This window comes from Hyla sarda, unplaced genomic scaffold, assembly GCF_029499605.1.
Source record: "Hyla sarda isolate aHylSar1 unplaced genomic scaffold, aHylSar1.hap1 scaffold_1960, whole genome shotgun sequence".
Taxonomy (NCBI): Eukaryota; Metazoa; Chordata; class Amphibia; order Anura; family Hylidae; genus Hyla; species Hyla sarda.
In genome coordinates this window covers 1-13864 of record NW_026608617.1, presented here as the reverse complement: position 1 = coordinate 13864, position 13864 = coordinate 1, and the positions used below count along the sequence as shown (strand labels likewise).

The window sequence follows — 13864 nt, the reverse complement described above, 5'->3', positions numbered from 1 at the left end:
TGATGCATCAGAAGGTGCGAGGCCCTTGCTAAATTCTGTGCACAGACTTTGAGATCTATGCTTTAGACTGTATCTAAACCTGCTCCAACATGGACTGACATTCTGGCCTACTTTCAGCCGATGCGACTTGTCTGTCGCTGAACAGTCGCTTTTTATGTATTCAGCACCTATGTATAATGTTGTAAAAATGCTCTAGAAGCTAAAGTCGCAGAAATGTCACACATATTTGGCCTGCAACTTTCTGTGCGACAAATTCAGACAGGAAAAATCAGTATAAATCCTTAGAAAATTATCCCCCAGTGTCTCCATCTGCTGGCGGTATTGAATAAGCATTGCTGCACTGATGGGGTATGCATTAGACGAAAAAAAAGAAGAAAAAGAAGAATAATACGCCCAGAAAAGAGGCGAAAAGGAGAAAAACGTAAAAAAACGTGAAAAAAAAGTAAGAGGAAGAGAAGGGAAAAAAAGGTGGAAATGGGTTTAAAAGTGATTTCGGCGGAGAAATATATATATATATATATATATATATATATATATATATATGCGCACACACACACATAGATATAAACGTATTCTCCGTTGAGATATTGCAGCCGCTGCTGTGTCCAGGCCCAGGAGCCTTAGCACTGTGCTGTGATGTCACTCAATACCACTGACATCACTAGGTGTAAACAACATCTCTCCTTTGCTGTGTATGTGACTATGGAGCTGTTTGGTGATGTCGTCTATTACGGCCTTCATAGAAGCAACAGGAGATTGTTGCATCCATCTTGAACCCTCAGAACTACAGTGCTATGATGTCACTCACTTCCACAGGCCTTGCAGAGTGTAAACAACAACAACCCAGCTTTGTTGTGTATGTAACCAAAGGGATTTGTGATGTCACCTAGAACCTTCACAGCAGCGACAGCTTTATGAGGAGCATCAGCACTGCTCTGCCTGAGCAGAACCATCACCGCCATAGGTTGTCAAATAACCCGGATTTAACCCACACAGGTAAGTCCAATGGGGTGCAGGCATGTCCTCTATGCTTACAGCTTCCCGTGGGTGTTGGTTTGATACCGTTTGGGGACAGCCAAGGAGGCATCTGCAGGCAACAAAGGTAGGTGTGTGCTTGTGTGTGTGTTTCCTATGCAGATCCTAAGCCCAGTGTCACATGCAAGTAGGAGGAGTAAGAAGGGTTCCTGGCAAATCCGGGTTATGGATTGCATTTAAAAAGGCCCCGTGGGAGTGCAATGGGCCCCTGTCTTGCTGCTTAGCAATAATGGTATGGGTTTAGGTTCTGCTGTGTGTACTGGTGGTTGACTGCCCCCCAGCCCAGAGTGTGCATGGAAAATTGTCTGGCAGCCTCCCTGACAGCAAGCAGTGATAGTGCCCATGAAGGGGACCTTGTTGGGCCCGCCCCTTTCACGGTTATCGCTTCTCGGCCTTTTGGCTAAGATCAAGTGTAGTATCTGTTCTTATCAGTTTAATATCTGATACGTCCCCTATCTGGGGACCATATATTAAATGGATTTTTGAGAACGGGGGCCGATTTCGAAGCTTGCTTCCGTCGCCCTATGCATTGACCCGATATGGCAGTATCTTCGGGTACAGTGCACCACCCCCTTACAGGGTTAAAAAGAAAGATTCCTACTTTCATTGCTACCTGCTTGCTGGCTAGCCAGCTAGCCAGCCCTGTGGGCCTTGCTGCTGCTGCAGCCAAAAAACAAAAGGTGGTGCTGCTGCTGCTTCTGCTGCTTCTGCTTCTGCTTGTGTCTGGCCCCTGTTGGAGCGTCCAGGCACAGGACTTCTGCTGCTGCTGACTAAATGGCCTCCTTAATTGGATCATTTGAGTAGCCAGCACACCTGTGCAGGTAGGGCATGACATGATAGGCAGCTGCCTTGATAGCGGGTGGGTGCTGAATGTTCCTAATTGACAAAATAAGATTAATGCTTATGAAGAAATATAAAATCTCATCCCTTCCCCAATATCGCGCCACACCCCTACCCCTTAATTCCCTGGTTGAACGTGATGGACATATGTCTTTTTTCGACCGTACTAACTATGTAACTATGTAACATAACATGGGGGGGGGGGGGGGGGGTCTCCTGGCTGTTCACACAGGTGTGTCATTGCTGTACATTGACCATGCATTGCTTCTGTGGTATTGCAAAGGCAAAGACAAATGCTTCCAGCCATCCATTGCACTAATGGATTGGTCATCAGCTGGCTGTCTATGTCCCGCATCAATATAGACCAAAGTACAGAGGGTTAGGCTATGCTATTGTGCACCTACCTGATGCATCAGAAGGTGCGAGGCCCTTGCTAAATTCTGTGCACAGACTTTGAGATCTATGCTTTAGACTGTATCTAAACCTGCTCCAACATGGACTGACATTCTGGCCTACTTTCAGCCGATGCGACTTGTCTGTCGCTGAACAGTCGCTTTTTATGTATTCAGCACCTATGTATAATGTTGTAAAAATGCTCTAGAAGCTAAAGTCGCAGAAATGTCACACATATTTGGCCTGCAACTTTCTGTGCGACAAATTCAGACAGGAAAAATCAGTATAAATCCTTAGAAAATTATCCCCCAGTGTCTCCATCTGCTGGCGGTATTGAATAAGCATTGCTGCACTGATGGGGTATGCATTAGACGAAAAAAAAGAAGAAAAAGAAGAATAATACGCCCAGAAAAGAGGCGAAAAGGAGAAAAACGTAAAAAAACGTGAAAAAAAAGTAAGAGGAAGAGAAGGGAAAAAAAGGTGGAAATGGGTTTAAAAGTGATTTCGGCGGAGAAATATATATATATATATATATATATATATATATATATATATATATATATATATATGCGCACACACACACATAGATATAAACGTATTCTCCGTTGAGATATTGCAGCCGCTGCTGTGTCCAGGCCCAGGAGCCTTAGCACTGTGCTGTGATGTCACTCAATACCACTGACATCACTAGGTGTAAACAACATCTCTCCTTTGCTGTGTATGTGACTATGGAGCTGTTTGGTGATGTCGTCTATTACGGCCTTCATAGAAGCAACAGGAGATTGTTGCATCCATCTTGAACCCTCAGAACTACAGTGCTATGATGTCACTCACTTCCACAGGCCTTGCAGAGTGTAAACAACAACAACCCAGCTTTGTTGTGTATGTAACCAAAGGGATTTGTGATGTCACCTAGAACCTTCACAGCAGCGACAGCTTTATGAGGAGCATCAGCACTGCTCTGCCTGAGCAGAACCATCACCGCCATAGGTTGTCAAATAACCCGGATTTAACCCACACAGGTAAGTCCAATGGGGTGCAGGCATGTCCTCTATGCTTACAGCTTCCCGTGGGTGTTGGTTTGATACCGTTTGGGGACAGCCAAGGAGGCATCTGCAGGCAACAAAGGTAGGTGTGTGCTTGTGTGTGTGTTTCCTATGCAGATCCTAAGCCCAGTGTCACATGCAAGTAGGAGGAGTAAGAAGGGTTCCTGGCAAATCCGGGTTATGGATTGCATTTAAAAAGGCCCCGTGGGAGTGCAATGGGCCCCTGTCTTGCTGCTTAGCAATAATGGTATGGGTTTAGGTTCTGCTGTGTGTACTGGTGGTTGACTGCCCCCCAGCCCAGAGTGTGCATGGAAAATTGTCTGGCAGCCTCCCTGACAGCAAGCAGTGATAGTGCCCATGAAGGGGACCTTGTTGGGCCCGCCCCTTTCACGGTTATCGCTTCTCGGCCTTTTGGCTAAGATCAAGTGTAGTATCTGTTCTTATCAGTTTAATATCTGATACGTCCCCTATCTGGGGACCATATATTAAATGGATTTTTGAGAACGGGGGCCGATTTCGAAGCTTGCTTCCGTCGCCCTATGCATTGACCCGATATGGCAGTATCTTCGGGTACAGTGCACCACCCCCTTACAGGGTTAAAAAGAAAGATTCCTACTTTCATTGCTACCTGCTTGCTGGCTAGCCAGCTAGCCAGCCCTGTGGGCCTTGCTGCTGCTGCAGCCAAAAAACAAAAGGTGGTGCTGCTGCTGCTTCTGCTGCTTCTGCTTCTGCTTGTGTCTGGCCCCTGTTGGAGCGTCCAGGCACAGGACTTCTGCTGCTGCTGACTAAATGGCCTCCTTAATTGGATCATTTGAGTAGCCAGCACACCTGTGCAGGTAGGGCATGACATGATAGGCAGCTGCCTTGATAGCGGGTGGGTGCTGAATGTTCCTAATTGACAAAATAAGATTAATGCTTATGAAGAAATATAAAATCTCATCCCTTCCCCAATATCGCGCCACACCCCTACCCCTTAATTCCCTGGTTGAACGTGATGGACATATGTCTTTTTTCGACCGTACTAACTATGTAACTATGTAACATAACATGGGGGGGGGGGGGGGGGGTCTCCTGGCTGTTCACACAGGTGTGTCATTGCTGTACATTGACCATGCATTGCTTCTGTGGTATTGCAAAGGCAAAGACAAATGCTTCCAGCCATCCATTGCACTAATGGATTGGTCATCAGCTGGCTGTCTATGTCCCGCATCAATATAGACCAAAGTACAGAGGGTTAGGCTATGCTATTGTGCACCTACCTGATGCATCAGAAGGTGCGAGGCCCTTGCTAAATTCTGTGCACAGACTTTGAGATCTATGCTTTAGACTGTATCTAAACCTGCTCCAACATGGACTGACATTCTGGCCTACTTTCAGCCGATGCGACTTGTCTGTCGCTGAACAGTCGCTTTTTATGTATTCAGCACCTATGTATAATGTTGTAAAAATGCTCTAGAAGCTAAAGTCGCAGAAATGTCACACATATTTGGCCTGCAACTTTCTGTGCGACAAATTCAGACAGGAAAAATCAGTATAAATCCTTAGAAAATTATCCCCCAGTGTCTCCATCTGCTGGCGGTATTGAATAAGCATTGCTGCACTGATGGGGTATGCATTAGACGAAAAAAAAGAAGAAAAAGAAGAATAATACGCCCAGAAAAGAGGCGAAAAGGAGAAAAATGTAAAAAAACTTGAAAAAAAAGTAAGAGGAAGAGAAGGGAAAAAAAGGTGGAAATGGGTTTAAAAGTGATTTCGGCGGAGAAATATATATATATATATATATATATATATATATATATATATATATATGCGCACACACACACATAGATATAAACGTATTCTCCGTTGAGATATTGCAGCCGCTGCTGTGTCCAGGCCCAGGAGCCTTAGCACTGTGCTGTGATGTCACTCAATACCACTGACATCACTAGGTGTAAACAACATCTCTCCTTTGCTGTGTATGTGACTATGGAGCTGTTTGGTGATGTCGTCTATTACGGCCTTCATAGAAGCAACAGGAGATTGTTGCATCCATCTTGAACCCTCAGAACTACAGTGCTATGATGTCACTCACTTCCACAGGCCTTGCAGAGTGTAAACAACAACAACCCAGCTTTGTTGTGTATGTAACCAAAGGGATTTGTGATGTCACCTAGAACCTTCACAGCAGCGACAGCTTTATGAGGAGCATCAGCACTGCTCTGCCTGAGCAGAACCATCACCGCCATAGGTTGTCAAATAACCCGGATTTAACCCACACAGGTAAGTCCAATGGGGTGCAGGCATGTCCTCTATGCTTACAGCTTCCCGTGGGTGTTGGTTTGATACCGTTTGGGGACAGCCAAGGAGGCATCTGCAGGCAACAAAGGTAGGTGTGTGCTTGTGTGTGTGTTTCCTATGCAGATCCTAAGCCCAGTGTCACATGCAAGTAGGAGGAGTAAGAAGGGTTCCTGGCAAATCCGGGTTATGGATTGCATTTAAAAAGGCCCCGTGGGAGTGCAATGGGCCCCTGTCTTGCTGCTTAGCAATAATGGTATGGGTTTAGGTTCTGCTGTGTGTACTGGTGGTTGACTGCCCCCCAGCCCAGAGTGTGCATGGAAAATTGTCTGGCAGCCTCCCTGACAGCAAGCAGTGATAGTGCCCATGAAGGGGACCTTGTTGGGCCCGCCCCTTTCACGGTTATCGCTTCTCGGCCTTTTGGCTAAGATCAAGTGTAGTATCTGTTCTTATCAGTTTAATATCTGATACGTCCCCTATCTGGGGACCATATATTAAATGGATTTTTGAGAACGGGGGCCGATTTCGAAGCTTGCTTCCGTCGCCCTATGCATTGACCCGATATGGCAGTATCTTCGGGTACAGTGCACCACCCCCTTACAGGGTTAAAAAGAAAGATTCCTACTTTCATTGCTACCTGCTTGCTGGCTAGCCAGCTAGCCAGCCCTGTGGGCCTTGCTGCTGCTGCAGCCAAAAAACAAAAGGTGGTGCTGCTGCTGCTTCTGCTGCTTCTGCTTCTGCTTGTGTCTGGCCCCTGTTGGAGCGTCCAGGCACAGGACTTCTGCTGCTGCTGACTAAATGGCCTCCTTAATTGGATCATTTGAGTAGCCAGCACACCTGTGCAGGTAGGGCATGACATGATAGGCAGCTGCCTTGATAGCGGGTGGGTGCTGAATGTTCCTAATTGACAAAATAAGATTAATGCTTATGAAGAAATATAAAATCTCATCCCTTCCCCAATATCGCGCCACACCCCTACCCCTTAATTCCCTGGTTGAACGTGATGGACATATGTCTTTTTTCGACCGTACTAACTATGTAACTATGTAACATAACATGGGGGGGGGGGGGGGGGGGTCTCCTGGCTGTTCACACAGGTGTGTCATTGCTGTACATTGACCATGCATTGCTTCTGTGGTATTGCAAAGGCAAAGACAAATGCTTCCAGCCATCCATTGCACTAATGGATTGGTCATCAGCTGGCTGTCTATGTCCCGCATCAATATAGACCAAAGTACAGAGGGTTAGGCTATGCTATTGTGCACCTACCTGATGCATCAGAAGGTGCGAGGCCCTTGCTAAATTCTGTGCACAGACTTTGAGATCTATGCTTTAGACTGTATCTAAACCTGCTCCAACATGGACTGACATTCTGGCCTACTTTCAGCCGATGCGACTTGTCTGTCGCTGAACAGTCGCTTTTTATGTATTCAGCACCTATGTATAATGTTGTAAAAATGCTCTAGAAGCTAAAGTCGCAGAAATGTCACACATATTTGGCCTGCAACTTTCTGTGCGACAAATTCAGACAGGAAAAATCAGTATAAATCCTTAGAAAATTATCCCCCAGTGTCTCCATCTGCTGGCGGTATTGAATAAGCATTGCTGCACTGATGGGGTATGCATTAGACGAAAAAAAAGAAGAAAAAGAAGAATAATACGCCCAGAAAAGAGGCGAAAAGGAGAAAAACGTAAAAAAACGTGAAAAAAAAGTAAGAGGAAGAGAAGGGAAAAAAAGGTGGAAATGGGTTTAAAAGTGATTTCGGCGGAGAATATATATATATATATATATATATATATATATATATATATATATATGCGCACACACACACATAGATATAAACGTATTCTCCGTTGAGATATTGCAGCCGCTGCTGTGTCCAGGCCCAGGAGCCTTAGCACTGTGCTGTGATGTCACTCAATACCACTGACATCACTAGGTGTAAACAACATCTCTCCTTTGCTGTGTATGTGACTATGGAGCTGTTTGGTGATGTCGTCTATTACGGCCTTCATAGAAGCAACAGGAGATTGTTGCATCCATCTTGAACCCTCAGAACTACAGTGCTATGATGTCACTCACTTCCACAGGCCTTGCAGAGTGTAAACAACAACAACCCAGCTTTGTTGTGTATGTAACCAAAGGGATTTGTGATGTCACCTAGAACCTTCACAGCAGCGACAGCTTTATGAGGAGCATCAGCACTGCTCTGCCTGAGCAGAACCATCACCGCCAGAGGTTGTCAAATAACCCGGATTTAACCCACACAGGTAAGTCCAATGGGGTGCAGGCATGTCCTCTATGCTTACAGCTTCCCGTGGGTGTTGGTTTGATACCGTTTGGGGACAGCCAAGGAGGCATCTGCAGGCAACAAAGGTAGGTGTGTGCTTGTGTGTGTGTTTCCTATGCAGATCCTAAGCCCAGTGTCACATGCAAGTAGGAGGAGTAAGAAGGGTTCCTGGCAAATCCGGGTTATGGATTGCATTTAAAAAGGCCCCGTGGGAGTGCAATGGGCCCCTGTCTTGCTGCTTAGCAATAATGGTATGGGTTTAGGTTCTGCTGTGTGTACTGGTGGTTGACTGCCCCCCAGCCCAGAGTGTGCATGGAAAATTGTCTGGCAGCCTCCCTGACAGCAAGCAGTGATAGTGCCCATGAAGGGGACCTTGTTGGGCCCGCCCCTTTCACGGTTATCGCTTCTCGGCCTTTTGGCTAAGATCAAGTGTAGTATCTGTTCTTATCAGTTTAATATCTGATACGTCCCCTATCTGGGGACCATATATTAAATGGATTTTTGAGAACGGGGGCCGATTTCGAAGCTTGCTTCCGTCGCCCTATGCATTGACCCGATATGGCAGTATCTTCGGGTACAGTGCACCACCCCCTTACAGGGTTAAAAAGAAAGATTCCTACTTTCATTGCTACCTGCTTGCTGGCTAGCCAGCTAGCCAGCCCTGTGGGCCTTGCTGCTGCTGCAGCCAAAAAACAAAAGGTGGTGCTGCTGCTGCTTCTGCTGCTTCTGCTTCTGCTTGTGTCTGGCCCCTGTTGGAGCGTCCAGGCACAGGACTTCTGCTGCTGCTGACTAAATGGCCTCCTTAATTGGATCATTTGAGTAGCCAGCACACCTGTGCAGGTAGGGCATGACATGATAGGCAGCTGCCTTGATAGCGGGTGGGTGCTGAATGTTCCTAATTGACAAAATAAGATTAATGCTTATGAAGAAATATAAAATCTCATCCCTTCCCCAATATCGCGCCACACCCCTACCCCTTAATTCCCTGGTTGAACGTGATGGACATATGTCTTTTTTCGACCGTACTAACTATGTAACTATGTAACATAACATGGGGGGGGGGGGGGGGGGTCTCCTGGCTGTTCACACAGGTGTGTCATTGCTGTACATTGACCATGCATTGCTTCTGTGGTATTGCAAAGGCAAAGACAAATGCTTCCAGCCATCCATTGCACTAATGGATTGGTCATCAGCTGGCTGTCTATGTCCCGCATCAATATAGACCAAAGTACAGAGGGTTAGGCTATGCTATTGTGCACCTACCTGATGCATCAGAAGGTGCGAGGCCCTTGCTAAATTCTGTGCACAGACTTTGAGATCTATGCTTTAGACTGTATCTAAACCTGCTCCAACATGGACTGACATTCTGGCCTACTTTCAGCCGATGCGACTTGTCTGTCGCTGAACAGTCGCTTTTTATGTATTCAGCACCTATGTATAATGTTGTAAAAATGCTCTAGAAGCTAAAGTCGCAGAAATGTCACACATATTTGGCCTGCAACTTTCTGTGCGACAAATTCAGACAGGAAAAATCAGTATAAATCCTTAGAAAATTATCCCCCAGTGTCTCCATCTGCTGGCGGTATTGAATAAGCATTGCTGCACTGATGGGGTATGCATTAGACGAAAAAAAAGAAGAAAAAGAAGAATAATACGCCCAGAAAAGAGGCGAAAAGGAGAAAAACGTAAAAAAACGTGAAAAAAAAGTAAGAGGAAGAGAAGGGAAAAAAAGGTGGAAATGGGTTTAAAAGTGATTTCGGCGGAGAATATATATATATATATATATATATATATATATATATATATATATATATATGCGCACACACACACATAGATATAAACGTATTCTCCGTTGAGATATTGCAGCCGCTGCTGTGTCCAGGCCCAGGAGCCTTAGCACTGTGCTGTGATGTCACTCAATACCACTGACATCACTAGGTGTAAACAACATCTCTCCTTTGCTGTGTATGTGACTATGGAGCTGTTTGGTGATGTCGTCTATTACGGCCTTCATAGAAGCAACAGGAGATTGTTGCATCCATCTTGAACCCTCAGAACTACAGTGCTATGATGTCACTCACTTCCACAGGCCTTGCAGAGTGTAAACAACAACAACCCAGCTTTGTTGTGTATGTAACCATAGGGATTTGTGATGTCACCTAGAACCTTCACAGCAGCGACAGCTTTATGAGGAGCATCAGCACTGCTCTGCCTGAGCAGAACCATCACCGCCATAGGTTGTCAAATAACCCGGATTTAACCCACACAGGTAAGTCCAATGGGGTGCAGGCATGTCCTCTATGCTTACAGCTTCCCGTGGGTGTTGGTTTGATACCGTTTGGGGACAGCCAAGGAGGCATCTGCAGGCAACAAAGGTAGGTGTGTGCTTGTGTGTGTGTTTCCTATGCAGATCCTAAGCCCAGTGTCACATGCAAGTAGGAGGAGTAAGAAGGGTTCCTGGCAAATCCGGGTTATGGATTGCATTTAAAAAGGCCCCGTGGGAGTGCAATGGGCCCCTGTCTTGCTGCTTAGCAATAATGGTATGGGTTTAGGTTCTGCTGTGTGTACTGGTGGTTGACTGCCCCCCAGCCCAGAGTGTGCATGGAAAATTGTCTGGCAGCCTCCCTGACAGCAAGCAGTGATAGTGCCCATGAAGGGGACCTTGTTGGGCCCGCCCCTTTCACGGTTATCGCTTCTCGGCCTTTTGGCTAAGATCAAGTGTAGTATCTGTTCTTATCAGTTTAATATCTGATACGTCCCCTATCTGGGGACCATATATTAAATGGATTTTTGAGAACGGGGGCCGATTTCGAAGCTTGCTTCCGTCGCCCTATGCATTGACCCGATATGGCAGTATCTTCGGGTACAGTGCACCACCCCCTTACAGGGTTAAAAAGAAAGATTCCTACTTTCATTGCTACCTGCTTGCTGGCTAGCCAGCTAGCCAGCCCTGTGGGCCTTGCTGCTGCTGCAGCCAAAAAACAAAAGGTGGTGCTGCTGCTGCTTCTGCTGCTTCTGCTTCTGCTTGTGTCTGGCCCCTGTTGGAGCGTCCAGGCACAGGACTTCTGCTGCTGCTGACTAAATGGCCTCCTTAATTGGATCATTTGAGTAGCCAGCACACCTGTGCAGGTAGGGCATGACATGATAGGCAGCTGCCTTGATAGCGGGTGGGTGCTGAATGTTCCTAATTGACAAAATAAGATTAATGCTTATGAAGAAATATAAAATCTCATCCCTTCCCCAATATCGCGCCACACCCCTACCCCTTAATTCCCTGGTTGAACGTGATGGACATATGTCTTTTTTCGACCGTACTAACTATGTAACTATGTAACATAACATGGGGGGGGGGGGGGTCTCCTGGCTGTTCACACAGGTGTGTCATTGCTGTACATTGACCATGCATTGCTTCTGTGGTATTGCAAAGGCAAAGACAAATGCTTCCAGCCATCCATTGCACTAATGGATTGGTCATCAGCTGGCTGTCTATGTCCCGCATCAATATAGACCAAAGTACAGAGGGTTAGGCTATGCTATTGTGCACCTACCTGATGCATCAGAAGGTGCGAGGCCCTTGCTAAATTCTGTGCACAGACTTTGAGATCTATGCTTTAGACTGTATCTAAACCTGCTCCAACATGGACTGACATTCTGGCCTACTTTCAGCCGATGCGACTTGTCTGTCGCTGAACAGTCGCTTTTTATGTATTCAGCACCTATGTATAATGTTGTAAAAATGCTCTAGAAGCTAAAGTCGCAGAAATGTCACACATATTTGGCCTGCAACTTTCTGTGCGACAAATTCAGACAGGAAAAATCAGTATAAATCCTTAGAAAATTATCCCCCAGTGTCTCCATCTGCTGGCGGTATTGAATAAGCATTGCTGCACTGATGGGGTATGCATTAGACGAAAAAAAAGAAGAAAAAGAAGAATAATACGCCCAGAAAAGAGGCGAAAAGGAGAAAAACGTAAAAAAACTTGAAAAAAAAGTAAGAGGAAGAGAAGGGAAAAAAAGGTGGAAATGGGTTTAAAAGTGATTTCGGCGGAGAAATATATATATATATATATATATATATATATATATATATATATGCGCACACACACACATAGATATAAACGTATTCTCCGTTGAGATATTGCAGCCGCTGCTGTGTCCAGGCCCAGGAGCCTTAGCACTGTGCTGTGATGTCACTCAATACCACTGACATCACTAGGTGTAAACAACATCTCTCCTTTGCTGTGTATGTGACTATGGAGCTGTTTGGTGATGTCGTCTATTACGGCCTTCATAGAAGCAACAGGAGATTGTTGCATCCATCTTGAACCCTCAGAACTACAGTGCTATGATGTCACTCACTTCCACAGGCCTTGCAGAGTGTAAACAACAACAACCCAGCTTTGTTGTGTATGTAACCAAAGGGATTTGTGATGTCACCTAGAACCTTCACAGCAGCGACAGCTTTATGAGGAGCATCAGCACTGCTCTGCCTGAGCAGAACCATCACCGCCATAGGTTGTCAAATAACCCGGATTTAACCCACACAGGTAAGTCCAATGGGGTGCAGGCATGTCCTCTATGCTTACAGCTTCCCGTGGGTGTTGGTTTGATACCGTTTGGGGACAGCCAAGGAGGCATCTGCAGGCAACAAAGGTAGGTGTGTGCTTGTGTGTGTGTTTCCTATGCAGATCCTAAGCCCAGTGTCACATGCAAGTAGGAGGAGTAAGAAGGGTTCCTGGCAAATCCGGGTTATGGATTGCATTTAAAAAGGCCCCGTGGGAGTGCAATGGGCCCCTGTCTTGCTGCTTAGCAATAATGGTATGGGTTTAGGTTCTGCTGTGTGTACTGGTGGTTGACTGCCCCCCAGCCCAGAGTGTGCATGGAAAATTGTCTGGCAGCCTCCCTGACAGCAAGCAGTGATAGTGCCCATGAAGGGGACCTTGTTGGGCCCGCCCCTTTCACGGTTATCGCTTCTCGGCCTTTTGGCTAAGATCAAGTGTAGTATCTGTTCTTATCAGTTTAATATCTGATACGTCCCCTATCTGGGGACCATATATTAAATGGATTTTTGAGAACGGGGGCCGATTTCGAAGCTTGCTTCCGTCGCCCTATGCATTGACCTGATATGGCAGTATCTTCGGGTACAGTGCACCACCCCCTTACAGGGTTAAAAAGAAAGATTCCTACTTTCATTGCTACCTGCTTGCTGGCTAGCCAGCTAGCCAGCCCTGTGGGCCTTGCTGCTGCTGCAGCCAAAAAACAAAAGGTGGTGCTGCTGCTGCTTCTGCTGCTTCTGCTTCTGCTTGTGTCTGGCCCCTGTTGGAGCGTCCAGGCACAGGACTTCTGCTGCTGCTGACTAAATGGCCTCCTTAATTGGATCATTTGAGTAGCCAGCACACCTGTGCAGGTAGGGCATGACATGATAGGCAGCTGCCTTGATAGCGGGTGGGTGCTGAATGTTCCTAATTGACAAAATAAGATTAATGCTTATGAAGAAATATAAAATCTCATCCCTTCCCCAATATCGCGCCACACCCCTACCCCTTAATTCCCTGGTTGAACGTGATGGACATATGTCTTTTTTCGACCGTACTAACTATGTAACTATGTAACATAACATGGGGGGGGGGGGGGGGGGTCTCCTGGCTGTTCACACAGGTGTGTCATTGCTGTACATTGACCATGCATTGCTTCTGTGGTATTGCAAAGGCAAAGACAAATGCTTCCAGCCATCCATTGCACTAATGGATTGGTCATCAGCTGGCTGTCTATGTCCCGCATCAATATAGACCAAAGTACAGAGGGTTAGGCTATGCTATTGTGCACCTACCTGATGCATCAGAAGGTGCGAGGCCCTTGCTAAATTCTGTGCACAGACTTTGAGATCTATGCTTTAGACTGTATCTAAACCTGCTCCAACATGGACTGACATTCTGGCCTACTTTCAGCCGATGCGACTTGTCTGTCGCTGAACAGTCGCTT

The 13864-nt window shown here is 46.2% G+C and overlaps 6 non-coding genes across 6 annotated transcripts; all 6 read left to right on the top strand.

The window, feature by feature from the left end:
* The first annotated feature begins 1415 nt into the window (after positions 1–1415).
* On the top strand, positions 1416–1606 carry LOC130316814 (U2 spliceosomal RNA). Its single transcript, XR_008864035.1, has one exon. It is a non-coding gene; the product is annotated as a U2 spliceosomal RNA (small nuclear RNA).
* A 2103-nt stretch (positions 1607–3709) lies between these two features.
* On the top strand, positions 3710–3900 carry LOC130316813 (U2 spliceosomal RNA). The gene has a single exon (XR_008864034.1). It is a non-coding gene; the product is annotated as a U2 spliceosomal RNA (small nuclear RNA).
* Positions 3901–5995: 2095 nt separating this feature from the next.
* LOC130316812 (U2 spliceosomal RNA) lies at positions 5996–6186 on the top strand. The gene has a single exon (XR_008864033.1). It is a non-coding gene; the product is annotated as a U2 spliceosomal RNA (small nuclear RNA).
* Positions 6187–8281: 2095 nt separating this feature from the next.
* On the top strand, positions 8282–8472 carry LOC130316805 (U2 spliceosomal RNA). Its single transcript, XR_008864030.1, has one exon. It is a non-coding gene; the product is annotated as a U2 spliceosomal RNA (small nuclear RNA).
* Positions 8473–10570: 2098 nt separating this feature from the next.
* Positions 10571–10761, top strand: LOC130316793 (U2 spliceosomal RNA). The gene has a single exon (XR_008864019.1). It is a non-coding gene; the product is annotated as a U2 spliceosomal RNA (small nuclear RNA).
* A 2087-nt stretch (positions 10762–12848) lies between these two features.
* LOC130316806 (U2 spliceosomal RNA) lies at positions 12849–13039 on the top strand. The gene has a single exon (XR_008864031.1). It is a non-coding gene; the product is annotated as a U2 spliceosomal RNA (small nuclear RNA).
* The last annotated feature ends 825 nt before the right edge of the window (positions 13040–13864 follow it).